Source organism: Vicia villosa, unplaced genomic scaffold (assembly GCF_029867415.1).
Source record: "Vicia villosa cultivar HV-30 ecotype Madison, WI unplaced genomic scaffold, Vvil1.0 ctg.002868F_1_1, whole genome shotgun sequence".
Classification (NCBI taxonomy): domain Eukaryota; kingdom Viridiplantae; phylum Streptophyta; class Magnoliopsida; order Fabales; family Fabaceae; genus Vicia; species Vicia villosa.
The window spans coordinates 1-27,283 of NW_026706050.1; the positions used below are offsets into that span (position 1 = coordinate 1).

Below are 27,283 nucleotides of genomic sequence, written 5' to 3' on the forward strand. Positions count from 1 at the left end.
GCCATGTGGGAATCAGTGCACATGATTAGTCAGATATTCAAAGTCCACACTGGGACCCACGCTGGCTGACCAGCGAATGAGGAGAAGGAAATCTGCCACGCGTGCAGATAGAAAGGTCAACTTTTGACGGACGAACCACGCTTGGACGCGTGGTCGTCTTCAACCTCCGTCTGCCTTATTTTTTAAACAAATAGCGGGGGTTTTAAACCTCCCCTATTTGTACGTCAGAAACACAACTTTTGGTAGCTTCCCACACCTGCAAAAATAAGCGTTATGAATAAAAATAAAGGACCCAGATCTACTTAAAATCACCTCCTGAACACGATGGTGGTATTAGTTTTGCTATTTGGGCGCTGTATCTATGGATTCGAAGAGGTTGAAGCTTAAGCATGCAAGAACACTTGTTCATGGCATAGAGCTATCTTCACGTGGAAACTCTCATGTTAAAGCCCAGATCTATCCTATGAGGCCTCATGAACTCATTAGAATGATTAGTTTATATTGAGGTTAATTAAATATAGGAAAACGAAAATTGATTATGTATGAATATGAAGAACACTTATGCACGTGATACGACTCTCATGGGACCACACAAAGAGTTTATTCTTACTTTATATGACCTTAGAAGATGATTAGAATGATTGTTTGGTATTGATATTGATTGGAATATTGAATTTGAAAATTACAAAGTATATGGAATTTTTGAGAGATTTGATGAGTTTTCTTGCTATACTCTTGCTATATTTCGTGGCTCCCCTTGTTGTTGATGTATTCCACTTCTTTTATAGGCCAAGGGCTGCTTGGAAGTGAAGCTAAGAGCATTGATTGCTTTGTTGAAAGTTTGATTTTTAAATATTAAAAATCTTTGAAAACTTGACCAAGTCTTGCTCTCCTTCAATGCACTTGCCTTGTACTTCATTTGGCTGCAGAAAAATGGAGATTCTTTGATGAGTCATGCTTGAATTGTAAGCTACCATTTATCCATGCATTTTCCTTTTAATTTTAATCTTAAAATAAGATAAAATCATGCAAAAATGGATAAAAAAAGGTATGGGCTTAGTCTTGGTCGTGGGAGGCCCATATCATCATGGAAATGATGTTTGAATGCTGAAAACTTGGCCCCATTTGGAAAAAATGCCATTTTAATCAATGTTGATTTCATGTATTTTCCCAAAATTTAGCCAACTTCAACAAGGTGTAAATCCTTCAATTTTTGTCATATGAAGGAGATCTTGCACTTTTTGGAAACCTCAAAGAGTCCTCTAACCAATGCCTTTGGTCTCATGTCAAAATGATTTTTGAAGCTCCTTGTGTGTCCTTTTGAAAAAAGTGTCTTTTTGTTGACTTTGAAAATGACCTGTAATGTCTTTGATCATATTTTTCAAATGGTGAATCCAATGACCATGGGATCAATGGCATTTGAAAGATAATTGAATTTCCTTCAAAACAAGCTTTGGTTTGAATTTTTTGGATGAAGGATGAGAGAGTTATGATCAGTCAAAGTTGAGTTGACTTTTCAGGCAAAAACCCTAATTTTGAATCTTAGGGTTTTGTTGATTTTTGATCTTTCCTTGATGAATTATGATCATCCAATGATCAAATGATGAATCCTTTGACAAAATATGGATTTTGACAAAAAATTTCATTTTTGACTGTCTGTTGACTTTTTTGGTCAAACGGGTCGTCTGTTGACTGTTTGAGCTGCTGACGGTGCGTCTGAGTGAATTGAAGTTTGAAAATTTGTATGATGGTACTTTGAGATATATGGATGTGTATGAAATCCATTTGAGCTCTCAAAAACTTGTTGCTCCTGTAAAAACAAGAAAAACCCTAGTCAGGGACTGTTTATGTAGGAGACAGTTAAGCGTACCTGATTTTTGTGCAGTGTTGAGTCTCTGCTAATCGCGTGATATTCAGAAGACTTCTAGAACAAAAATCTTGGAATTTTGAATTGTGAAAGATTGATTTGATTGATGGTACAAAACACTGAGAATTGTACTGCCAGCAGTTTGGCTGTCAACTGACTGTTCAGGTATTGATGTAGCAGTTAGAGTGAAAAATCAACAGTCAAAGTTAATTTTCTTTTTTGTTGTTTTTTTGTTTTTGTTTTATGTAAAAAATGAAAGTTTATTTACTTGACTTGTTAGAAAAACACAGACATAATAAATAACTAATATTTACGGTATGCGGGCAAAATTACCGATAATAACCCTGAAAATCATTTAATGCACAGAAATAGGAATATTTGACTGGAAGAAACCACACAAAATATTATCTTAGTAATTAAGCAATATTATGACAAATAGTACAACATTTAATACTGACAGTACAAATATCACATACTATATTGAACAGTACGACGAATAAACGGTACATTTAAGAAATAAGAAATACGGCAAATTTTAAGAATGACGATTAATGACCCATGCTATGAACAATAACATGTAGATGATTGGGAGTGCAACCATTGCAGGTCCACACTCTTCAGGACTATGCAGGCAGAAGAAAGTCATAATCACCGTAGCAATGGTGATGACTGTAAGAAACAGTGTCTCTATCCACTTTGCCATTCTTGTCAGGGAAGAAGAGAAAATAGATATGAGATAGGAATTTGAAAGATGAGTTGGAATTTGATGTGAGATTTTATGGAAGAAAATGAGAGGTATTTATAGAATGGAAAGAAGGAAAGAGACGTTGGGGAATGATGTGATTCCGTACAAAAGGAAAATTTGAGTGGAAGTAAGATTTGAAAGAAAGTGTATGATAGTGTTGGGAAAAAGAGAGATTTGATTTTTGAAAAAGAGATTTGAAAAGATTTTTGCAAATAATGGAATATAGTACAAAAATTAGTGGGAAACAAAAGATAATAATAATCTACTTGTTACCAGTACAGTCTGAGTTTCCTGATTCTGCGCCTGCAAAAAGATTTAACTCTGTACCAATTGTGTCAGTACCATTTATCTGTAAATAAATAAATAGCATGTGTGAAGTAATACACAGTATTTGGTGTTTGCGTAAGAATAAATTCAACTGCAAGCCAAATTACTGTATAAGGAAAATTCTAAAAACTAAGTATTTCATATGTCAGGATATTTGTTGAAATAAAAATCCATGATTATATGAGACCCTTAATTTTCAGATTGGAGTTTTCTTGAAAAATATGTGGGCAAATTTTGGGGTATAACAATCTCTGCACCCATTTGTTATCCCTTATCTGGCACTATTGTTGAAAAGTTTCATACAAGGTATTCTCAAGAAGAAAGGCTCAGTACCAATGACACCTCCAAAGATTATACACCAACTAATTCTAAAACTCTTCTTCCCGTTGCTGGTGTATGGTTTAAGTTTATTCTGAATAACTTAAGGCAAAGAAAGTTTAATGTGGACACTCTAGAATTTGATGACAGAGTTCTCATTTACTTTCTCATGAATAATGTTAAAATCAGTCTTCCTTAGACCATCTTCAAATATATAAAAAGGTTAATTTCTATCTCCAGAAACCATCAACAATCCTTCATATCTTTCGGGTGAGTTCTCTCTGCAGTCTTTATTCATGGTGGGCTTATGAGCACAATTCTTTGCTATAGACCCTATAGCAACTGACTTAAAATTTTCGAGTCTCCATCATTATTTTTATTCTAAATGAAGGGGATTAAATGGATAACCCTATATTTGTAGAGATTCAGAATTCGCGAGTTTATTAAATAAAGGGAAGGTGTTAGGCACCCTTTATTTCCCTTTGTACTCAAGAAGACCCCTTTTAGGTTTAGGTTTTCTAGGGTTTCAGAAGAATTATTTTCATGTTTATAAAATAAACGAGATTTATTTATTTATTAGGGGACTCGCTTCAATTTTTGATTGAATGCCTACGTATCTCCTTACGGAGAATCAAAGTCTCAATTCGTAGTTCGGGGTTTGGTTGGTATTTTTTATAGGACTGTACAAGTGGTTTTTAACGATCCTTTGAAATTCGTCCTGTTTGAAAAATAGCGTAGTCATGGGCTCAGTTCGAAGTAACATTAGAAAGAAAGTGTACAAATCTCCTTTTGAAAGTGATTCTTGAATTTTGTTATATTAATGAGAAAAATAAGTTTGAGTTGGTTGGTATTTTGAGGCTTTTAAAATGAATATGATTATATTAAAATATTAGACTTTATTAAAATATATAAAATAGATGCTTTTAGAAGTTAGAAAAAAAAAGTTTTTAATATCCTAAAAATATAGAAATACAAAATATTAATTTTTATAAGTTATGTTAAATAAATAAGTATAAAATTGAATAATAATTTTTTTTAATAAATTAAAACAATTCATTCTCTAATTTAGACTCAGGGGGATATATTAATGATTTTAAAGGTGTTTTAGCAAAATAATTAGGCCTAGATGTGAATTTGGACCCAATAAGGCAAAGGGGGTGTGTTTTACATGGCTTTTGTAAAAATGAGTAAAACGGGAGGGGTGTGAGTAGTATGGGCTTTAGGCCCAATGGATGACACCTTTGATCCGTTCGGTTCAGGTGTGGGAAGGAACATATGTTATGGTGCGCTTGCGTAACTAGGTATGTTTGATCTAATCAAACTGCTCCCAAGGTCTCGCCTCGGGCCGTTTATCTGTATGTCCAAAATGGGCAGCCGAGATGTTAAGCGACGGAGAATGTATGTTAACTCAGGGCTGTTTTTCTCATCTCCTTCTATTTCCATTTCCATTTCATTCTTCATTAACTTTCACTCTCTTATCCTCTCGTTTTCTATCTTCACCAAAATCCCAGAAAAAACCCAGATCAGAAACAAACCCTAAACCCCAATAATTCAGTCCCAAATCAACATTTAAATACCATAAAAATCTAATCAAGCTCAAGTTCCATAATACTCAAACATTCAATCTCAACAATTTCACATAAATCTGAGTTTCTGAAATACCTCGCCTTGCCGTGACTTTTGAAGCTCCGAGTTCTCCGATCTACTTCTTCTAATCTCGTTCCTTTTTTCTTTTTTCTATGTACCAGCTTTGAGGACAGCGGGCGGTAGAGCAAGAGAGGGGGCTTAGGGTTTCGGTTCCGAAACCTAAGTCTTTTGCGAGAAATTCTGTTGCTGAGATTTCGACTAAAGTTTTAACCGATTCTTCTTCTACTCCTTCCGTTTTGTAATTTTTTCCGTCCCTTTTTTGTTATCCTTAACTCTTTGATTGAGTTTTAATTTTGGAATGATTCTATGCAACTTATTAAAAGTTTAGATTTGATTTTAATTGAGGGTGGTTTTCAATGATGATTTGGCAAGATCGTGATATCTTCTCTGTGATTTGGGTTCAGATATTTGCAACAGATTTTAGTACCAATCCTTCTATTGTGATATTTCCTCTTTTGGCCCCGACGGTCTGCCTGCTTTGTTTTTTTAGAAATATTGGAATACGGTTGGAAACGATGTTGTAAGAGTAGTGCTGGATGTTCTCAATAACCATCGTGACCCCGCTAAACTTAATTCCACTTTTATAGCCTTAATATCGAAGATTAAAAACCCTCGCTTCCTGTCGCATGCTCGCGAAAAAAAGAACTGAGTCGCCACCAATATATTTATCCCATAAGGGAAAGGAATATCAGAAAACCTGGGAAGGATAAGAACAGGGTCTCGCGACCAGAGAATCTAGGAACGGGAGTCGGTTACGCAAGGGGAAGGTACTAGCACCCCTCGCGCCCATGGTACTCGATGGTATCCACCTATGTTTGTTTCTATCTAAAGGGTGTGTACTATGTCTATGTCTATATGCGAATGAATGCAAAATGTAGGGAAAAGAAAGAATTGTACTCGCACGGGTCCTACCCCGCTGCCTACGTATCCTTTTCAGGAATCAGAGTTACCGTAGCTCGGCTCACATGTTTTTGTTTGTTTTGGTGTTTTTTAGTTGGGCGGAGTTAACGTTCACGCCCTTGCATAAGGGATCGACCTACGATGCGTTCGAGCGGAAATAACATTGCCCTTAGAAAGAAGAAAGTGAGAGATTGGTTTGTGTCTTTTAATTGTAGGTAAGTGATGAACAGTTCCCACTACGGGGCCACTCACCACCGCTCTACTTTGTTTTAATTTTGAACCTTTATTAGGTGTTTTAAGTGTTTTTGATTGGTGTTTTTTAAGGGGAATTTATTTGCGATTTGAATTACATAAAAGTGTATAACGGTAAAGAAACAAATTAGGGAATGAATCCCACTCATCTCTCTTCCATTATATAGCGATCGAGAAACAGATTAGGGAATGAATCCCACTCATTTCTCTCCCACTAAGTGACTGAGAAACAGATTAGGGAATAAATCCCACTCATTTCTCTCCCACTATTAGTAACGTGTGATTCACATCTTTTGTTTATTAAGTATTTTAAAAGTCGAAAAGAAAAAGAATGAAATGGGGGACTAATCCTAAATTCTAATCTAAGTTGTCTATACGAAGGAATCAAAATAATAAAAGAACTAAACACTTTATTAAAGGAAGAAAACTATATGGAAAAGGTAAAAAGAAATCAATATACAACAAATAAAATTGAGAACTATAGCAAAAAAATTGGCATTCACAAACACACATATATCAATTAAACCTATGAAAAAAATGAGACTAAAATTAATTCCTAAGTCTATTAACAAGTTATTTACAAAGAAGTGTTAAACAAAGAAAATTCAAACATATTGTGAAGAAAAAAGATTTATTAAAAGGATTAAAACAATTGAGAAAAATTAACAAAAATCATGACAATTATTCACAATATCTAAACTATCTACACATTGATTTTATGCATTTTTTATTTGATTTAAAATTGGAATTATGAGCTAAAAAATAAAAGCAAAACAAAGATTAAAATGAAAATCTAATCTATACTGCATAGGGGTGTAAAAGCAATTGGGAAATGAACTTAAAATCGACTAACAACAATTCTGGGCCAACAACCAGGGGGTGTGGAAATCATGGGCGCGCTAAGGTCCAATCACTGAATGGTGGTGCATCAATTATATAGGGGTGCAGTTTCCGAAGTGTTATGGGGCCCTAGCTCGTGGCCCAACAACCAAACAAACCAACCTATTCCACTTTTATTTCATTTTCAAGGACATTATTTTATAGCATTTATTTATTATATCCTATAGTTTTTATTTAATAAAAGCACATGACATGAAGGTAACGTAGTATCAATTGGTGCATGGAGAAATAAATGGGATAAAGACAAAATAATGCAATAGACCAATCAGGGATCACTTTCGTGCCAGCCAATCATACAGATAAGACAAAAGCCATACAAGAAACGGGAAAACGGACCAATGATAGCGTGACACGTATGCATCTGAGGGGGAAGTATCAACACAACACAGACGCCAGAGATGCCCTCTCCGGTCGTCTTCCTCGTCGCTCCTCGCCGGAGCTTTTCCGTCTCCGCCCAGAAATAAGAAAGAGGACCACCGGTCCGCTCGGTTTTCATCACTGAGTTCGAATCCGCCATTATTTTTCTATGATATTTCCTCTAACATATAAACCGAAAATATTTCTAAAACCCTAACATAACCAAACTCACTAAGAGTACACATGAATACCGTCAATCACCTCATTTCTATGCATTGAACATGAATCTACCAGTAAACGTAACGAAACAACCAACAACAGCACACATCCAAATAGATCTAAAACCTGAATCATTCAAATATATGCAAGTATTTTGAATACGCGATGATGATGATGATATCACATGCTTCTTTAATGCAAAGGAAGTGAAAGCTTACCTGAAGAAAGTCTTGAACAGAATCTTCGAAAAACGTTTGCCCCTTGTGCTCCGATCTTGAATGTGATAATGATGATGAGCCTCGGACTTACTTCAAAATTCACGAGAAGTAAACTCAGAGATTGCAAAGGTGTTGAAATGGAGACTGGATCTTGCTCATAGCCACGCCATTGCAGATGAACACAGAGCTTGAATTGGAGAAGATGATGAATGGAAGTAGTTGGTGATAGTGACCGAAGGTTTATGGAGGTGATGATAGTTGGTTGAAGATGTGGTAGTGGTTGGAGAGTGGTGATGGAGAAAAAGGTGGTTATGGTGGAGGAGAGTGGTGGTTGAAGTTTGTTACGATTTGTAACAAACATTGAAGGAGGGTGGGAAGAGAGGAAACGGGAGAGATAGACTGAGGAGAGAGAGCTTAGAGAAAAATGAGAGAGTGTGAGTTGTTGAAACTGAGAAAAATGAAAAAGTCCCCATGATTTGTGAAGTTTTTAGCTTATATAGGGTGAGCATAACATAGGGAGTGTATGGATGCTTATGGTATGGAACATGTAGTGTATCTTTTTCTCTATGCTTAGTGAGCAAGCACGTGATAGATGGAGCAAATCTTTGAGTGAGCTTTTCACGCGACAATCCTATGCATGGTGATTTGTAGTATACTCTTGCTTTGCCAATTCATCATGCCCAAGGTGACGACTTTGTGTGCTTAGAACTCTTCCCACAGGTCACCGGTTGATTCAAACTTATACTCAGTGTAAAGAAGGCATGGAATGGATGATAATTGGTGTTTGGAAGTCCTTGAGACGAGGGCTGGAAGTGAATCAAATTTGTCTCAAAACATATTGAAATACCATTATTCAAGGATCACCGTCTATTACCACGTGAACCCACAGTTTCACCGCTTCCACAATAAAGCCGACTATGCCATGAATGAATGTACAATTACCAACCAACTATGCAATTAAGATCATCTCATCAATCTTAACTTACCGCATACCCATTATAATTCAACTCTATGAATTATATATCAAATTGTACACAACATTCACAACACATTGGTATCAATCCACATAATAGAAACAATATTCAATTATGATTCACAAAATACAATTAACACTAGTAAATCATACTATCTCATGTTAATTCATATTGCCAACAAAATATAATAATATACTTCCAAACCAAGTATCAATTCATTAGTATTGGCCAAAATACAATTACGGTCAAACTTTCCAAAATACCGTAAGTTACCGACAAGCAAATAATCAATTCAATATCTATTATATTCCAATCAATTATACTTATTAAAATTAATTTAACTATTAAGTAAATCAACTAATTGATAAATACACTTCATTAGTTCCAATTTACTATTTCATTTTCTATTACAAAACCAACATTTTAATATAAAAGATATTCAAATCCACACTATTTTGGCCGGTTCGTAAATAGCACAATTTCAATAAAATAACACTACCATGTTAATCTCCTAATTAAACTTAGCTACCACGTAAATTTTCATCAAATTCCGGACAACTAATTATACCGCTTAATTCAGATATTTCGGTCAAACGGGACTGTTTTGAATTACATTTGTTCTATAATTGCTACTGTTTCACAATTTCATTATCCTATTGTTTCAATTATGTAAATCATCTCATAATTATGCTTCCTAACACTTTGAATGGGAACCCAAATAATTATATCTAACTCAAAACCTCTAAAATTAATTATACTTAATAATACTAAATCATTATTATTATTATAAACTAATGAAATAATATATATTAGAAAACTTCAATATATTAGAAAACTTGAGTGTATATATATATATATATATATATATATATATATATATATATATATATATATATATATATATATATATATATATATATATATATATACTCAGTAAGGTAGTAAAATAATGTATGTATATGTCAATAAATTGAAGTTGGTTTATCACGCTACAGTATAAAACGCTATACCCCACTTCACTAACATCATCGCTACAGTACTGTTATATATACACTTATTCTATTTCTTTGGCTAACAATATGGAAAGGGGTATATGGCACTTAAGGAAGGAGTTTTATAACACTTGCAGAAACTATCTCATTTCCATTTAATTCCAACTAAATATCACCTAATAGCTCAAATAGGTTTTCAAGTTCTCACAAATTAATCTATTTTAATTTAACACTAAATGCATCTAACTGATTAATTCCAAACAAAATTAACCATCACATATTCAAGAGTTACTCATCAAAATCTAACAATGTCAAAACCATACAAATTAGGGATTTCAACCTAAACATGTTTCTACTCATTGACCCAATCGTACTAACCCATAATAATAAGGATTCTCCCTCTTACCTCTTCAATGTCTCCTCCAAACCCTAGCTCCCCTTTGTTCTTCCCCTTTTCTCTTTTTATCTTCTCTGCCTCTTTTCTTCTCTACTCGTGGAAAATGAAAAGGAATGAAGAGGAATGTTGTACCTCACTTCCTAACCCTTACCAATTACACAATATGGGCCTAATTATAACACTCCCTATTTACTTCAAACTCCCACAAATAAGCCCAATATAATATAATCTATTTATTATTTCTATTTTATCTACCAAATTAAATAACATCAATAATTAAATAGATACAAATATACACACCAAGTTGATTAATATAAACAATTATTATACTATCTAACAATCAATTAATTAATTAACACACCAAATAAAGTCAAATAAAATAGTAAAATAAATACTGATAAAACCCTCTAATAACTCAATGTCTCATATTTCCGGTCAAATCTTAATTATTCGGAAAATTCCCAAAACGCTAAATATTAACTCATTAATATTTCTAATACTAAAAATATTAAAATTTTCGATGAAATATTAATCCGCTATCCCGAACTAGTACCGACTAAATCGTCCCAAAATGCGAAAATTTCAATAAACATCAGAAATGACTAAATTATGCAAATAATTATTAAAAATACCAAATAATATAATTACTAATATAATTAATAAAAATATTAATAAAAATCGGGATGTTACATGCTGCACCAGAATTTCAATAAGACTCATGAGCAAACTTAAGTAGTAAGCAAAAGTTTATAAACTTACGTGTGGTGTTTTACAAGCGACCACCCTATAAGTGGTTCAAAATTAGTTTGTTTATTTTGTTTTCGTCTCAACTTCCACTAAATCAGAAATTTAATTAGTCTTTTTGGTTTCAATGGGATTAGCATCCTCTATTATGAGTAAAATGAGTTTTTATGATGCATGTTTATCAGCATTTTATTTCAAGGTCTTGATATATATATGCATATTATTTCATTTTGTTTGTTGGAGTTCAAAATATCGATGTGGTTATGGTGTCTATGAGTCAAAGAATTTCAGTTGTTGACATTTCACCTACACATTTTCTAACTAGACATTCACCTGCTGAGGTTGAAGTTCCAACTACTACTCTAAGTTCAACTAGAAGCACATGAAGCATTTTAAGATAATCTATGGACATGACTTGCCAAATAAGTCTGTACATTATATATTTTCTGCTTTTGTTGATTTTGCACTAAATTGCTATACTACTTTTAAGTTTTGTTGGGTTTGATTAACCATTAACATTGACCATTAACAGTACGATTTTATAATTAGCTTATTATCATTTTTCTGACTTTTTGCTATCAAATTATGTATTTATTTAGTAACTTTTCCTTTTGTAGTTGTTCTTTGATGACAGTATCCGCAATATTCAGACAGGAAAATCCTTGGGCCTTCACACAGTCTTGGTAGGTAATTCTTGCCATGGTTGATGAATGGACAAAATGTTAGTAATAATATTATGTTGACATAATCATCCATTTAATTTTCAAACTTTTTTATGTATTGTATTTCATTTGGTTAAACCTTATTTATATTTTTTTTTTGTGTACCGTTTTTTTATCTATATATTTTAACCTTATTTAAAAAAAAGAAGCTGTATTTAAAAATTACATTTTACTTTTAAATACAATCAATTCATTTTATTGATTATGGTTTAAATGAGAATTAAATAAATTTAAATTGTTAGTTAAAAGTTTTTAAAAGTAATAGATGAATTTTAAATAAATTTGACTATGGATTTAAATAAATTGTATATTAAAGAAAGAACAAAACTTATGTACAATTCTTTAGGTGTGGTTCTTACTATTTCTCAATGAAAATATTATAAGTGTATAATTTTCTTTACACGTACGTAAATTTCTCTTATTTTCACTCACTTAATGATATTTAAGTATATTTGTCACATTTTCATTGGAAAATAGTAAGAACCATACCTAAATAATTGTAGCTAAGTTTTGTCCTTAAAGAAATTAATATAGAAAAATAATTAGTTTATTTAAAAAACCATATATTTTAATTAATAGTTTTAAAAAAATCGTTGATTTTTTAATAATGAACTATGATGATATTTAGTTCAAAGGTAAGAACTTAGAATAAAAAGTACGACTCTCTAAGTATTTTAATAGTATTTGAAATTATAAAATTTAACTACTAAGTAAAAAATTATTAATGAGAATAATAAAATATAATACTAACTGAAAAGTTCAAATACTAGCATTGAAGAGTTAAAACATTATATACACAAATTAAATTATAGAATGACATGTTTGCAAAAAAAAAAAAAAAAAGGATGTTTAGATACACTGAAATATTGAGATCAACTGTTTCAATTTTTTTTATTATTGTTTAAATTTAAAATGAAATATTTTACTTACAACCTTTAAATTGCATATTATTTATAAAAATTAGTTTATAATGATGTAAGTAAATGAGAAAATAATTAAATTTTATTATTCTGCTTTATTAGTATAAACAATAGGAATATTGATTAACAATAGGAATATTGATTAGTATTCAAATTTTAGATATAAAATTTTAATAAATTAAATTGTTTCTAAATTTTTATATTGAAACGTGTGAAATCAAGCAATGTTTTAACTTTTAAGATAAATTTTATTTTGTAAAATAGAAAAAAATGAAGATACATCATAATAAAAAATTCTACCTTTATATGAATTTTCAAAACAAAATTGTTAAAAATATTTTATTATAGTTTATTTGACCAAACACAAAACATAGTCAACATAGTCAGATCTATTAATTAGTAGTAATATCATATAATATATTTATATTCACTTGTAAGTAAATAATCATAAGAGTGAACGTTTTATGTATACCGTTGATGAATATAAATTAAATCTTTTTAATATACAAGTAATAGGTAAAAGTTCTAGATAGAAATTTTTGGAAGAAAAATAAGGTGTAGATAGATGCGTTGTTGGGCCCATGAAATATAACCCGATCCAATTGGCATTGCATTGTTTATACCCGACCCAAATTTATTAAACCCTAATTTGTTGCTATAATTGTCTATTGTCTCGTTCTTTTATATTCACTTTGTGTTTGCGTTCTATTATGGGATGAAGAATTCAACAAGTTGTTCAAGCAATTTATTTTTCAACACAGTAAAATCTATTTTTCTATCTGAATCTCAATTTATGAAAACCATTTACATGCATGCCTGATCTTGGTTTGTTTCGGTTTATAAATTGTTGAAATTGATTTTACAGAGGTTTCCTGGATTATAATACAGAGGGAAAAGAAAAGCGAAGAGATGATAGAAATTCATTTGTCTGTCCATCCGCTGATATTCTTTGATGTTAGTTCATGGATCCCAACAGGTTCTGATCGCTTTCATATTTCCCTCTCTTGCTTGATTTCTTGATTTCTTGAGTTTCTCGATTTGTTGAATCAATTATTTAGGGTTTTTGAATTGTTATCAGAATTGGGCAAATGATGAATCTGAAATTGTGTAAATGGGTAATTTGCATCTGAATATGGTTGATGTTAATATAACCTTGGAGAACTGATGCCCTAAATTCTATGGATTTTTATGTTTCTTAGTTTGTTTCTGTGTTTTGATCCCTATAATGAATCTGTCGTTGCTACATGAATGGATCACTAGATTTGCGATTGAATTATATTATTATTGTCCCTTAATTGGCACTAATAACACTGTCATAGTTGAATTTTGAGGGGAGGTAATAGAAATGTTGGTTGTGATTGCGAGAGATCGAAAGAATCCTGACCCGAATAACATAAGTTTCAAGTTTATTAAGTAGTTTTGGGAAAGCGTATTTTCTCATATTTATTGCTGAATTTCATTTTAATGGCAAAATAGTGTGTTTAGTTAATAATGCTTTTTTAGAATTGATTACAAAGATTGAGAATTCTGTGGCGTTAAAACATTCCAATGTCAAAATAGTGTGTTGAGCTAATAATGCGTTTTTAGCATTGATTCCAAAGATTGAGAATTCGGTGACGCTAAACTATTCTAATGGCAAAATAGTGTGTAGAGCTAATAATGCATTTTTAGCATTGATTCCAAAGATTGAGAATTCTATGGCGTTAAAAAATTCCAATGTCAAAATAGTGTGTTGAGCTAATAATGCGTTTTTAGCATAGATTCCAAAGATTGAGAATTCGGTGACGCTAAACTATTCTAGTGGCAAAATAGTGTGTAGAGCTAATAATGCTTTTTAAGCATTGATTCCAAAGATTGAGAATTCGGTGACGCTAACCTATTCTATTGGCAAAATAGTGTGTAGAGCTAATAATGCTTTTTTAGCATTGATTCTAAAGATTAAGAATTCAGTGACGCTAAACTATTCTAGTGGCAAAATAGTATGTAGAGCTAATAATGCTTTTCTAGCATTGATTCCAAAGATTGAGTATTCGGTGACGCTAAAGTATTCTAATGGCAAAAGTGTAGAGCTAATAATGCTTTTTAAGCATTGATTCCAAAGATTGAGAATTCGGTGACGCTAACCTATTCTATTGGCAAAATAGTGTGTAGAGCTAATAATATATTTTTAGCATTGATTCTAAAGATTGAGAATTCGGTGACACTAAACTATTTTAATGGCAAAATAGTATGTAGAGCTAATAATGCTTTTCTAGCATTGATTCCAAAGATTGAGAATTCGGTGACGCTAAAGTATTCTAAAGTATTAATAATGTTTGTCAATCCACTGATATTCTTTGATGTAATTCATGAATCCCGACAGGTTCTAATAGCTTTCATATTTCTCTCTTATGCTTGATTTGTTTATTTCTTGAGTTTCTCAATTTTGTGATGCAACTTTACCAATTATTTTTAGATTTTGAATTGTTATCAAAATTCTGCAGAAATGATAGATTTCATGTTAACTTGCAAAAGATTCACATGGTCCAAATTAGATGTGGCTCAACAATGAGTTGTATTGGCAGATTTATATTTCCAAAGGGATGGTTTGTCAATTGCCTAGATTGTTTTCCATGGTGTTTGGATAAAACTAGTCAATGTCCAATTCTAATTCTCGAGAAGAGGATGAATTGTGCACCAAAACCTTTATGTGTACTCAAATATTGGAGTGAGTTGAAGTTCAGGGATGGCGGTATTCATATTGAAAGAAAAACTCAAGTGAATTGGAAAAAAGGTGAAAGTACATCATTTTCTGAAGAGGAGATCAAAGACAAAAGAGTAGCATCAACACATTTACTTGAAATGTTGAATCTCAATTGTGGCATATTGTGACAAAAATCACGCTCAAAATAGCTTAGAAAAGGGGATGCAAATTCAAAGCTCTTTCTCGGGTGTCGGGTAAATAGAAGAAAAGTTAATAAGATTAATTCGATTAAATAGATTGCGGTTCAAGAGATAAAGGGTGAAGTTTTCAATTATTTCCCAAGTTTATTCAGAAAGCAAAAGAGGGAAAGACTGGTTATGCATAATTTTGAATTTAAACACATTAGAGATGATAAGCTTAGAGAGGAGGAAATAAGAAATGTTGTTTGGAATTGGGAGAGTTCGAACAGCCCCGACTCAGATAGCATAAATTTTGGGTTTATTAAGGAGTTTTAAGATGTAACTAAAGCGGACTTTCATAGTCTCATTGTTGAATCTCATTCAATTGGTAAAATAGTGCATGGAGCTAAATAATGGTTTTTAGCATTAATTACCAAGATTAAGAATTTGGTTAAGCTAGACGGTTTTACGTCGATATCTTTAATTGGCAGAATGTAGAAAGTCTTAGCAAAGCTATTGACAAATAAATTTAAGGTTGGAAATACTTGGATGTTTCTGATGGTTGTAATCATATAAAAAAGAAGTTATTGAAATTGGTGATTAATATAGTGTCAGGAAGATTGTTCAAGTGGAATAATTAGTGCTTATCTACATGTGGCCGAATCATCCTTCTAAACTTTGTTATACGCATTACGGGTCTATTTCATTTCTTTCTTTAAAGCTCTGTTAGATATTATTTCTAATTTGACTCTCTTTAAAAATTTCTCGTGGGTTGGAAGATTGGAAAACATAAAAATAATTCAAGGGTGTTCAACCAAACTCTATTAGGAAAGTGTGTGGGTTAAGGTTTTAAAAAGTAAATATGGTGAAATATTTCGTAAAGTGAGTAAAATTGAGAGAATGAGGTCAGCTTGGTGGCAGGACATAAAAATGGTAGAAAGTGGCTCGTGGGACTTTTAATTAAATTGGTTCTTTGAAAGGTTGTGCATGAAATTAGGAAGTGGAGTTGAATCACATTTTTGGACTCCTTGAATAAAAGGAATAATCTTGAAAAAGAGGTTAGTGGTACTATTTGATTTATAATCGAGAACAAAAAGGCTTCATTTAAGGCATTGGTGATTCATTTGACTGAGAATGTAGAATTATTCATTTCATTTGACTGGTTTTCTTGTAAAATCATGTGGCAATAGTATTTTAAGGGGACATGAGATTATAGTTGTATAATGTTGCAGAGTTGGCAAGTGATAATACATAGAGGGAAAAGAAAAGCGATATGATGATAGAAATTCATTGTCTGTCAATCCACTGATATTCTATGTAATTCATGAATCCTGACAGGTTCTGATCGCATTCATATTTCCCTCTTGTGCTTGATTTGTTTATTTCTTGAAGAAAAGCAGGGGCTATATTGAATCTATTGTCATTGTATTTCATCAGTCCTCTTCCAAATCCAGATAGAGATTCGAGAACATTGCGACTAGTCCGATGAAACTCGCAAGTGCAGTATAGCTCGAGAAATGAGATACATGTTGCGACTGGTTCAAACAAGATGATGCAACTCAGAAGCTCGACACAGGATGTGACTATAAATTGGAAGGACTCACAATCTCCAATACCCGGTAAGATTGACCGATCCCACAAATAAGCTTTTTTACGTATACTATGTAGTGATGCAGTAATGTTTTTGCTGGTTAAACATTTGCGAGCTAATAATTACAGAACATATAATAAATATTCATGTGCTGTCTGACCTGAGTTATTGGTAGGATGAATGCTAAATGTGATTATTTTGTTGTTTGTAATGGATTTTGATTTTGCCATGGTTACCTGCACATGTGAGTAATGGTAGAGAAGATGGATATTAAATGAATTTGGTTCACTTATTGAGTATGTTCAAACACCTTTTGGGAGAAATCTCCGTCAAAGCTTCTCTTATCTGGCGTAGAATTTACATCGTATAATTTCGTCGGTTTGCAAATTCTTATCAAGTAGTGTTCTTGAGCAGAGGGGGTCTGATTATTATTGGTGAATTGGATGGACAATGTTCTGTGTTTGTAGAATGTGCAGTTGCATAGAGCTGCTGTGAATGTCTTGCGTCACTCAAAGCTCTCAGATCGGGATGAAATCGACACACAATGAACACCATAGTGGCAATGTGATGACGATGTCGACGATAAAGTTTGTTGGGGAAGCAGATCTGTGAGTGGAGGGGAGACATGAATCCCCATGTTAATACTGCTGATACCGCCATTTGGAAGATAAGTATTTCTCACACATTCTATTCACATAGTATGATTAACTATTATTTGTTTACAATGTATTGTTTGATGATCCAATGTCATATAACTCAACTTACAATGTCTATGTGTTATCTATATGTTGTGGTGTCGATTTCTGTATGTCTTGCAATGTATTTTGATTTTAGAGTTACAGTTGGAAGATTGTGAAAATTGTTGGGACTAACAGGATGGCTAGGAAATCAAATCAAATATCTCTTGTCTCTATTCATCTCAGCATCTACCTGCCAAGTGTTGTCAATTTGATGCGGGTAGATCTGCCTATTTTAGCAAAGGTCTCAGTAGAGGGACAACCAGAAGGTAGTGACATCTAATGCTATCAAAATTCCTAAACAAATTAATCCTGCTGGTGAACAGTTTACGTAACATGAATACGCTATTATATGTTGCAGGTTGTTTATACTAGGATAGTGGGTGAACTTATACGCTATTTGTATGACGTGGTTATAAGTTTGATTACTACTTTTAAATGTTTGTAGTAAGCATCCGTGATGACAACGACTACATATCGAGTCCCATAGGAGGAGAAATAAAGATTGCAATGATCGGAAATGACAAGTCAAGCTCTAATGTCATCATAAAAGAGTCGGATTGAAAATAACAATGACAGGTCAGCGTTTCTTTTGCTTCTGCTTCTCGAATATGAATAGAAGTGTGTCATCCTATGTTCCAATTACAATAGCTTCAGATGATGGAGTATCGAGGTGTCTTGGAATTGGCTAAAGTATAAAGCTCTTAGATTTAATTACCCTATTGTTAATTAGATATTAAATCCATTTGGTTGCTTACAAACTTACAATGTTGATGGAGTATAGAGATCAATTCTAAAAAATTACTGATCGTCAATACGTCTGTTTGGTCGTAGTTAGTGTTTGAATTATTAAGTAATTCTAATATTTATTTGTGTGGTTTGTTAGAATGCTACTTGGTGTTGGTTTTTCCATCAACCTTGGTTGGTGGAGCTTATTCGGGACATGACCTGCTAACTACTTTTTTGGATAATCTTTGGAAGGAGCATTTTTATCTTTGGCTCATGTTCTGTTTTTCTGTTTGGGGAATAGGAGGCGTGTAGGGGTGGACAAGTTGTAACTCATATTTTGTTTTGATTTTGGGAGCAGTATCTCATGCATGAGATTTGTATTCTGGCATATCTTATGCCTTACACCTTTTCTTTAATTTAATGTTACCGCCTTTTCAAAAAAAAATATTGATATCCAATCAATATCCACCCAAAATATTGGTGTGAAACGCATTATGCATTATGAAGTTTTCAATATTTTCTTGAGTCTATCTAGAGACAAAAAGAGGGAAAGACCAGAATTTTGAATTAAAGGCATTAGAGATGAAGAAAATGATGTTCTCATAGCTGAACTTAGAGACGAGGAAATAAGAAATGTTTGGGATTCTGAGAGTTTGAAGTTCCTTGATTCATAGCATAGATTTCAGTTTTATTAATGAGCTTTAGGATGTAATTAAAACAGACTTTCATATTCATTGTTGAATTTAATTCAAATGGCTTAATAGTGCGTGGAGCTATTAATGCTTTTTAGTATTGAATCCAAAGATAAAGAATCTAGTGAAGCTAAGCCAATATCTTTAATTGACAGCTTCTAGAGAGTGAAGCTAGGCCAATATCTTTAATTGGCAGCATCTAGAAAATCTTAGTAATGTTATATGCAAATAGATTGAAGGTGAAGGATATAAAAGCTATCTCTGATTCATAAATCGCCAAATGCCAAATAGGAGGAAAAAAGAACTGTGAACCCTGATTCGCAATTCGCCGTAGGCCAAATAGGAGGAAAAAAAGATGTTAAAAGTAGAATTTGAAAAAGCATATGAATTTGTCGACTAAAAATAGTCCCAAAAGTCTATGATATTTATTTGTGTTTTGTTTTCTGTTTTTTATCCATCTAATCTAATCTAAATTGGCTGTATCATTAAATTTATCATTGTACCAGAATGAATTTGTCATAGCTGGATCACTTGATTTGTGATAGAATTATATTATATTAATATTATTGTTCCTTCATTGGGATTAAATCCGTTGGTTGTGCAAGATATTGTGTTCTAGTTTTAACCATTTGCTTATTACTTGAAGTCACAGACAACGTTGGATCTAGTTCTAGGATTGGTTTTTTAAAATCTTTTTGGTTATTTTAAGGGGCTCTGTTGATTTTGTTAAAATATTAAGTGGCTGGCCAAAGTAAAATGAGACTTATAAGACTAATCAAGGAGATCATGGTTTTGATTAATTGGTTTGGATTAATCATTGTTGGAAAAATGTTGCTATGGAGTAAATTGATGGAGTTGATCAAATAAAAAACAGGTCAGGTGCTAGATGTTGCGTGATAGGAGATTTTAACAGTTCTTTCACATGTGCCTCTTAAATAGAAGAAAATTGATGAGATTAATTGTATAGAAGAAAAATTGATGAGATTAATTGTATAGAAGTAGATGGAACAAAATAGATAGGGGTTCATGAGATAAAGGATGAAGTTTTTTATTATTTCCCAGGTCTATTTAGATAGCAAAAGAGGAAAAGATTGGTTATGCAGAATTTTGAATTTAAACACATTTGAGATGAAGATAATCATTTTCTCATAGATGAATTTCGTGGAGGAATTAAAGTAGACTTTCATTTGAATTGAAAAATAGTGCATGAAGCTAATCATTTTTTTTAGCATTGATTCCAAAGATAAAAAATCTGGTGAAGCTAGACCATTTTAGGCCGACATCTTTAATTGGTAGCATGTAGAAAGTTTTAATAAAGCTATTGGCAAATAGATTGGAGGTGGTGGCTAAAGTTTTCTTTGATTTGCAAAATTATCTTTGATTTGCAAAATTATCTTTGATTTGCAATTCTAATAGATGGTAGGTGGAATACTCGTAGCAAATGAGTTAGTAGATGATGCAAATAGGAGGAAAAAAGAAGTGTTGATGTGTAAAATGGATTTTAAAAGTGTATGATTTTGTGGATTGGAAATATTTGAGAACTTAATGATGGAAAAGAAAAAGGGATTCAACGATAAATGGAAAGGCCAGATTTTAGAGTGTCGTCAAATTTCAACTATTTCAGTGTTGGTCATCAGAAGCCTCGCAAAAGAATTTGAAGTTAGTAGAGAACTAAGGCAAGTTGATCCTCTACTGCCTTTCCTATTTTTGAAAGCAGCTGAAGGTTTTAACTTGCTAATGTCAAAAGGAGTAACTTCCTATACATAAGACTATTAGAGTGAGATATGAGAGAGAAGAGAGAAAAAGCTAAAAGAGAAAAGAGAGAAACAGATTCTGTTATTGTTGAATTGGAAAGGAGCATTATGCTCTATTTATACAAGAGGAGATGAACATTCAAGAGTTGAATCATTCAAGCTCTACAATTAAGGAAGACTTTTCCTATTCTATTAAATTAAGGCTGGACTTAATTATTCTATAGTGCTGATTATTCATATTCTAAGATATAACTCTAATACTCCCCCACAAGCTCAAGGTGGCTGCAAAGGCTGACTTGAGGCAGACAGGTTGAGCTTGCTGCTGAGCTCCATAAATCTTGAACATGAGAGAGGCTTGGTGAGGATGTCAGCCTTCTGGTCAACACCAGGAATGTGGCAGACAGTGAGAGACTTATTAATCACCTTTTCTCTTACAAAAAAGAGGTCAATTTCCATATGCTTTGTTCTTGCATGAAGAACAGGGTTATGAGCCATAGCAACTGTGCTCTGGTTGTCACAATAGATGGTTGGAGTTGTCAAGGGAATTTTTAGTTCAGCTAGCAAAGTTTGAACCCATAAAACTTCAGCTGTGGTGTGAGCCAAGCTGCGATACTCTGCCTCTGCACTAGAACGAGCAACAACAGTTTGCTTTTTGGACCACCAAGAGATCAAATTAGGGCCTAAGTACACAGCTGACCCAGAGGTGGATCTTCTATCATCTGGGTCAGCAGCCCAGTCAGCATCACAGTAGGCTTGCAGAGAGAACGGAATAGTGGAGGCAGGAGTGAACAATAAACCAGAGCTGATAGTTCCTTTTAGGTAGCGCAGAATACGCTTGACAGCTAGCCAATGGGACTCCAAGGGGTGTGCCATGAATTGACATACTTTGTTAACAGCATAGCAGATTTCTGGCCGTGTAATTGTTGCATACTGCAGGGCCCCTACAATGGACCGGTAGTGGGAGGCATCAGACAAGGCAGCAGACCCTGTTTTGATGAGTTTGGTGGAGGATGCCATAGGAGTAGCAACTGGATTGGAATTCTCCATATCAGTTTTGATTAGCAAGTCCCTTAGGTACTTAGATTGAGTGAGAAGGAGATTTCCATTGGACAATTTCTTCACCTCAAGGCCCAGAAAATAATCCAAGTCACCAAGTTGTTTGAGAGCAAACACATGATTTAATTGTTGAGTAACTTGCTTGATGAGAGGAGGGGAGTTTCCTGTGATGATTATATCATCAACATAAACCAGCATATAAATGACAGCATTGTGATGCTTGTAGATGAAAAGTGAAGTATCACACTTGCTGTTTAGAAAGCCAAAGGATAAAAGAGTGGTTTTGAGTCTTTCAAACCATTGCCTCGGGGCTTGTTTTAGGCCATACAAGGCCTTGTGCAAGTGACAAACCAGAGATGAATTAGGGGCAGTAAATCCAGGGGGTTGCATCATATAGACCTCCTCTTCAAGAATGCCATTCAAAAAGGCATTGTTTATGTCCAACTGCTGCAAAGGCCATTTGCAAGTTAGAGCAAGAGTCAAAATAATTCTAATTGTGACCGGTTTAATAACAGGGGAGAATGTTTCATTAAAGTCAAATCCATGGACTTGATGGAACCCCTTAGCAACAAGCCTAGCTTTGTACTTATTTACTGTCCCATCAGCATTTTCCTTTACACGAAAAACCCACTTGCAGCCTATTGCTTTCCTGTTAGCAGGCAGTGGTACCAAAGACCAAGTGTTGTTCCTTATCAAGGCACCATACTCCTCTTGCATAGCAGCAAACCACTTAGGATCTTGGAGAGCAGTTTTAACACTCTTAGGCTCAGAATTGACAAGAAAAATGGAAGGATTTAGACGAGGTAAGGGTACACCAGATTTAGTTCTAGTAGTCATAGGATGAGTATTGGTGGGGAGAGGCTGAAGGTTAGGATCCCTAGGAGCATAAATAGAGGAGGAGGATAGTGAAGTGGTAGTAGTAGGCTGATTGTTGGCATTTGAAGAGGGTGAAGGAGTAGGATTAGTGCTGGCTGTTTGTGTTATAGGGGTTGCTGACCCAGAGGCAGTAGGTGTGGGGCTGGAATTGGATTGGGAAGAAGAAGAGGAGTGTGAGACAGTAGGTGTAGGGCTGGGATTGGATTGAGAAGAAGAAGAGGAGTGTGAGGTAGTGGAAGCAGTAGGAACGGGAAAAACATGAGGGAGAGCTTGTGTGTTAAGGGTTACTTTAGATGAGGAGGAGGATGGAATGGTTGATGAGGGGAGAGAAACATTAGAGGAAAAAAGATCATTGTAAGGAAATTTGGACTCGTTGAAAAGAACATCTCTAGAGATGAATATTCTACCACTTGGAGAGAGACATTTGTAACCTTTGTGAGCTGTAGAGTACCCTAGAAAAAGGCACTCGTGGGATCTAAAGTCAAATTTTTGAGAGTTGTATGGGCGAAGGAGAGGAAAACAAGCACACCCAAAGACTTTAAGGAATTTATAGTCAGGATTTTGATTGAAAAGGACAGCATATGGTATATGTTGATTGAGAGACATGGTTGGTAACCTATTTATTAGGTAGACAGCGGTTAAAAAGGCATGATCCCAAAATTTGAGAGGTAAAGAGGCATGACTCAAGAGGGTTAAACCAAGATCAACAACGTGTCTATGCTTCCTCTCCACTACACCATTTTGGTGATGAGTGTGAGGGCAAACTAGGCGATGAATAATGCCAAGATCAGAAAGAAACTTTGTAAATGGGCGAAATTCACCACCCCAATCAGTTTGGACAGATTTAATAGGAAATCCAAATTGTAATTCAGCCATGACTTTGAATTGTTTAAAGATAGTTAAGGCTTCAGATTTATTTTTGAGCAAATAGATCCAAGTAAATCTGGTGTATGCATCAACAAAGGTGATGTAGTAGGTAAAGTTTTGGGAGGATTTGACTGGGGCAGGACCCCATAGGTCATTGAAAATTAATTCAAGAGGAGAGTGATATTGAGTTTGTGACTGAGGGGAGTGCAGCCTATGTGCCTTTCCCATACAGCAGGCAGAACAAAAGATAGATTCAGCTTTATTAGAATAAGGAATATTACATTGAGCTAGAACAAGTCTCATAGTATTAGAATTTGGATGACCAAGGCGTAAATGCCAAGTATGTTGAGAATTATATGAGTTATTAGCTGATACATTTTGATTAGAAACTGAAACCCTATCACTACTGCTGGAATCAGATCTTGAAACATGAGCATTAGAGTCTAAGGTGAGACATGAGACTTGACTTGTTGAAGGAGACTTAAGAAGCTGAAGATGAGAAAATTGGTACAGGCCATCACTTCCTACACGACCTTGGAGCAGAATTTCATTGGTAGCCTGAGATTTGACATAGCACATATCAGCATGAAACTCAAAGAAAACTCTATTATCAAGACAGAATTTGCTGACACTTATCAGGTTCTTTGTAATAGAAGGAACAAGCAGTAAATTATGAAGAGCTAATGGAGTGTTAGGTTTAGAATGAGAAGGAAAATAAGAAGAGCCTGAAGAGTGAATGTGCAAACCTTGACCGTTACCAATGAAGATCTGATCAGGACCTTCAAAAGGTGTGGTTTGCTGTATGTTTTGAGAGGCATTGGTAACATGATAAGAAGCTCCTGAGTCTGGGAACCAGGCACTGCTTGGAACTGAAGTTGTGTTAGCAATCATAGCATTGGGAGTGATCTGTGACTGAGGAACAGGGAGAGGGGCAAGTCTTGGTTGATAGCTTGGGCGTGACCGAGTGTTAACCATGGGCTGAGCAAACTGAGGTCCACCAATTGGTTGATACGGATAGAAATTTTGTAGGTTCATTGTTTGAAAATCAGCAGGTATGTTAGGTTGAAATTGTTGATTGAACCTATGGTAGCAGTTAGCAGCAAGATGACCATATTTGAAGCAAACTTGACATTGAATGTTGCTGAACCTACCTCTCCCACGGCCGCGTCCACCACCACGGCCAGCTGCACGGCCTCCTCTTGAATAGGTTGGATTAAAGGTTGAATTCACAGCTTGTTCATTGTTCTTGTTATTCGAGTTATTAGTTTCAGGTTGAGAATTGGCTTGAGTGAGATTCACTGAGGCAGCCACCTCCATTTGTGAGTGTTTCTTATACTTGTTGAATCTCATCTCATGAGCAAGAAGAAGAGCTTCAACTTCTTCAAGTTCTACTGAATCAAACTTGCTTTCAATAACTGAAATAACAGAGGCAAAGTCTTGAGGAAGACCTTCAAGAATCACATCAATGTGCTGCTGATCTGGAACTGGATCTCCTACTGAAGCAAGCGCGTCAACAAGAGCTTTGATGCGAACCAGATAATCACCAACAGATTTGTCTTCAAGTGTTGTAGATCTGAGTTCCGCTCGTAGTTGTCTTGCTTTCGCACGTGTAAGCTTTTGAAAATGCGCAAGAATACGTTCCCAGAGCTCGTAGGAATGAACGCATCCAAGAACACGTGAAAGAATCGAAGGTGAAAGCGTGGATTGAAGCCACGTCATAAGCCACTGATCTTGCGTAATCCAGGTGCGATACGCAGGGTTCTCACGAGCAGCGGCACGATCTTCATCAGTCAGGTATCGATTCGGTATGTCACGAAGGTAAAGGTAGTTTTGAAGATTGTTCGCGTTAACGAAAGGATCTACTTGTTGGCGCCAAAGTAGGAAATTCTTCTCATCAAGTTTTTCTGTGATTTTGAGTTGGAAGGACATAGATGTTGGGGTGGCCGGAGCTGTAGTTACTGGAATCGCTGCCATGGATAGAACCGAAGCTCTGATACCATATTAGAGTGAGATATGAGAGAGAAGAGAGAAAAAGCTAAAAGAGAAAAGAGAGAAACAGATTCTGTTATTGTTGAATTGGAAAGGAGCATTATGCTCTATTTATACAAGAGGAGATGAACATTCAAGAGTTGAATCATTCAAGCTCTACAATTAAGGAAGACTTTTCCTATTCTATTAAATTAAGGCTGGACTTAATTATTCTATAGTGCTGATTATTCATATTCTAAGATATAACTCTAATAAAGACGAAGTAGTAAATGTGTTAGATTGTAAGGTTTGAACTACAACATTCAAATATTTGGACATTCCTATGGGTGGTTAGGGTGGTAATCATAGATGAAAGGAGTTATGAATACTGGTGATTGATGCAATATCGAGAAGATTGTCCAAGTGGAATAAATGCCGCTTATCTATTGGTGATAGAATAGTGTGTAGTGCTAATAATTCTTTTTTAGCAATGGTTCCAAAGATTGAGAATTCTGTGACGCTAAACTATTTTACTGGCAAAATAGTGTGTAGAGCAAATAATGCTTTTTTAGCATTGATTCCAAAGCTTGAGAATTTGGTGACGCTAAACTATTCTAATGGGAAAATAGTGTGTAGAGCTAATAATGCATTTTTAGCATTGATTCCAAAGATTGAGGATTTGGTGACGCTAAACTATTCTAATGGAAAAATAGTGTGTAGTGCTAATAATTCTTTTTTAGAAATGGTTCCAAAGATTAAGAAATCTGTGACGCTAAACTATTCTAATGGCAAAATAGCGTGTAGACCTAATAATGCGTTTTTAATATTGATTCCAAAGATTGAGAGTTCAGTGAAGCGGACTATTCTAATGGCAAAATACTGTGTAGAGCTAATGGCAAAAATTTCTAATTTGTTAATCTATATGTGGCATTTGTATTTTAAGATGGCAAAATACTGTGTAGAGCTAACGCCAATGTTGCAGAGTTGACAAGTGATAATACATAGAGGGAAAAGAAAAGCTATATGATGATAAAAAATTAATTGTTCTTCCATGTAACTATACTAATTTGAATTGGTAAAGTTTTTAACTTTATCCTTAAAGTTTAGTATCTTTTTATTTAACTTAATTGGTTTCTGTTTCTGGGGTATTCTTCTGGTGGGAGCAGGTTTTTATGGTAGAAGTACTTGTAACTGGGGTCCATATGTCTCTATTATAAGGTTGTTATCTTTGATAGTTAAAAGGGTACTTGTGTTTTTATTTAATGCAAGGTTCTCTATAGATAAAGACCTACTTATTTTTGTTGCTTCTGATGTTGCAACTAACCCAATCTGACCCAAATTGCAGGTTGGGTGAAAACATCTTTGACCCTTGAATGTTGAATTTCTTACATAGTTATTTTGTAACAGCATATGGTTATCTATTATTCTTAGAGAGCAAAGTTATATATATTAAACAATTTTGTTTCTAGATAGATGTATGAACATTTTGGCCTAGGAACCATTCATTACAGTTCAAGTGTATGTTCGGTTTCATGTTTCGAGCACTCAAAATTGATTCTACATATGTAGAATTGATTTTGACATGTTTAGTTAGTAGATTGCAGTTTGAGGTTTGAGCAATTTCAATTTTTCAATGAGTAAGAAATTGTCTG

The 27,283-nt window shown here is 34.1% G+C and overlaps 4 non-coding genes across 4 annotated transcripts; all 4 read left to right on the plus strand.

Moving 5' to 3' along the window:
• The first annotated feature begins 13,400 nt into the window (after nt 1-13,400).
• Nucleotides 13,401-13,486, plus strand: LOC131639934 (small nucleolar RNA snoR14). The gene has a single exon (XR_009295092.1). It is a non-coding gene; the product is annotated as a small nucleolar RNA snoR14 (small nucleolar RNA).
• Nucleotides 13,487-13,578: 92 nt separating this feature from the next.
• Nucleotides 13,579-13,672, plus strand: LOC131639942 (small nucleolar RNA Z101). The gene has a single exon (XR_009295099.1). It is a non-coding gene; the product is annotated as a small nucleolar RNA Z101 (small nucleolar RNA).
• A 1,113-nt stretch (nt 13,673-14,785) lies between these two features.
• LOC131639941 (small nucleolar RNA snoR14) lies at nt 14,786-14,872 on the plus strand. The gene has a single exon (XR_009295098.1). It is a non-coding gene; the product is annotated as a small nucleolar RNA snoR14 (small nucleolar RNA).
• A 1,757-nt stretch (nt 14,873-16,629) lies between these two features.
• Nucleotides 16,630-16,710, plus strand: LOC131639936 (small nucleolar RNA snoR14). Its single transcript, XR_009295094.1, has one exon. It is a non-coding gene; the product is annotated as a small nucleolar RNA snoR14 (small nucleolar RNA).
• Nucleotides 16,711-27,283: the final 10,573 nt, after the last annotated feature.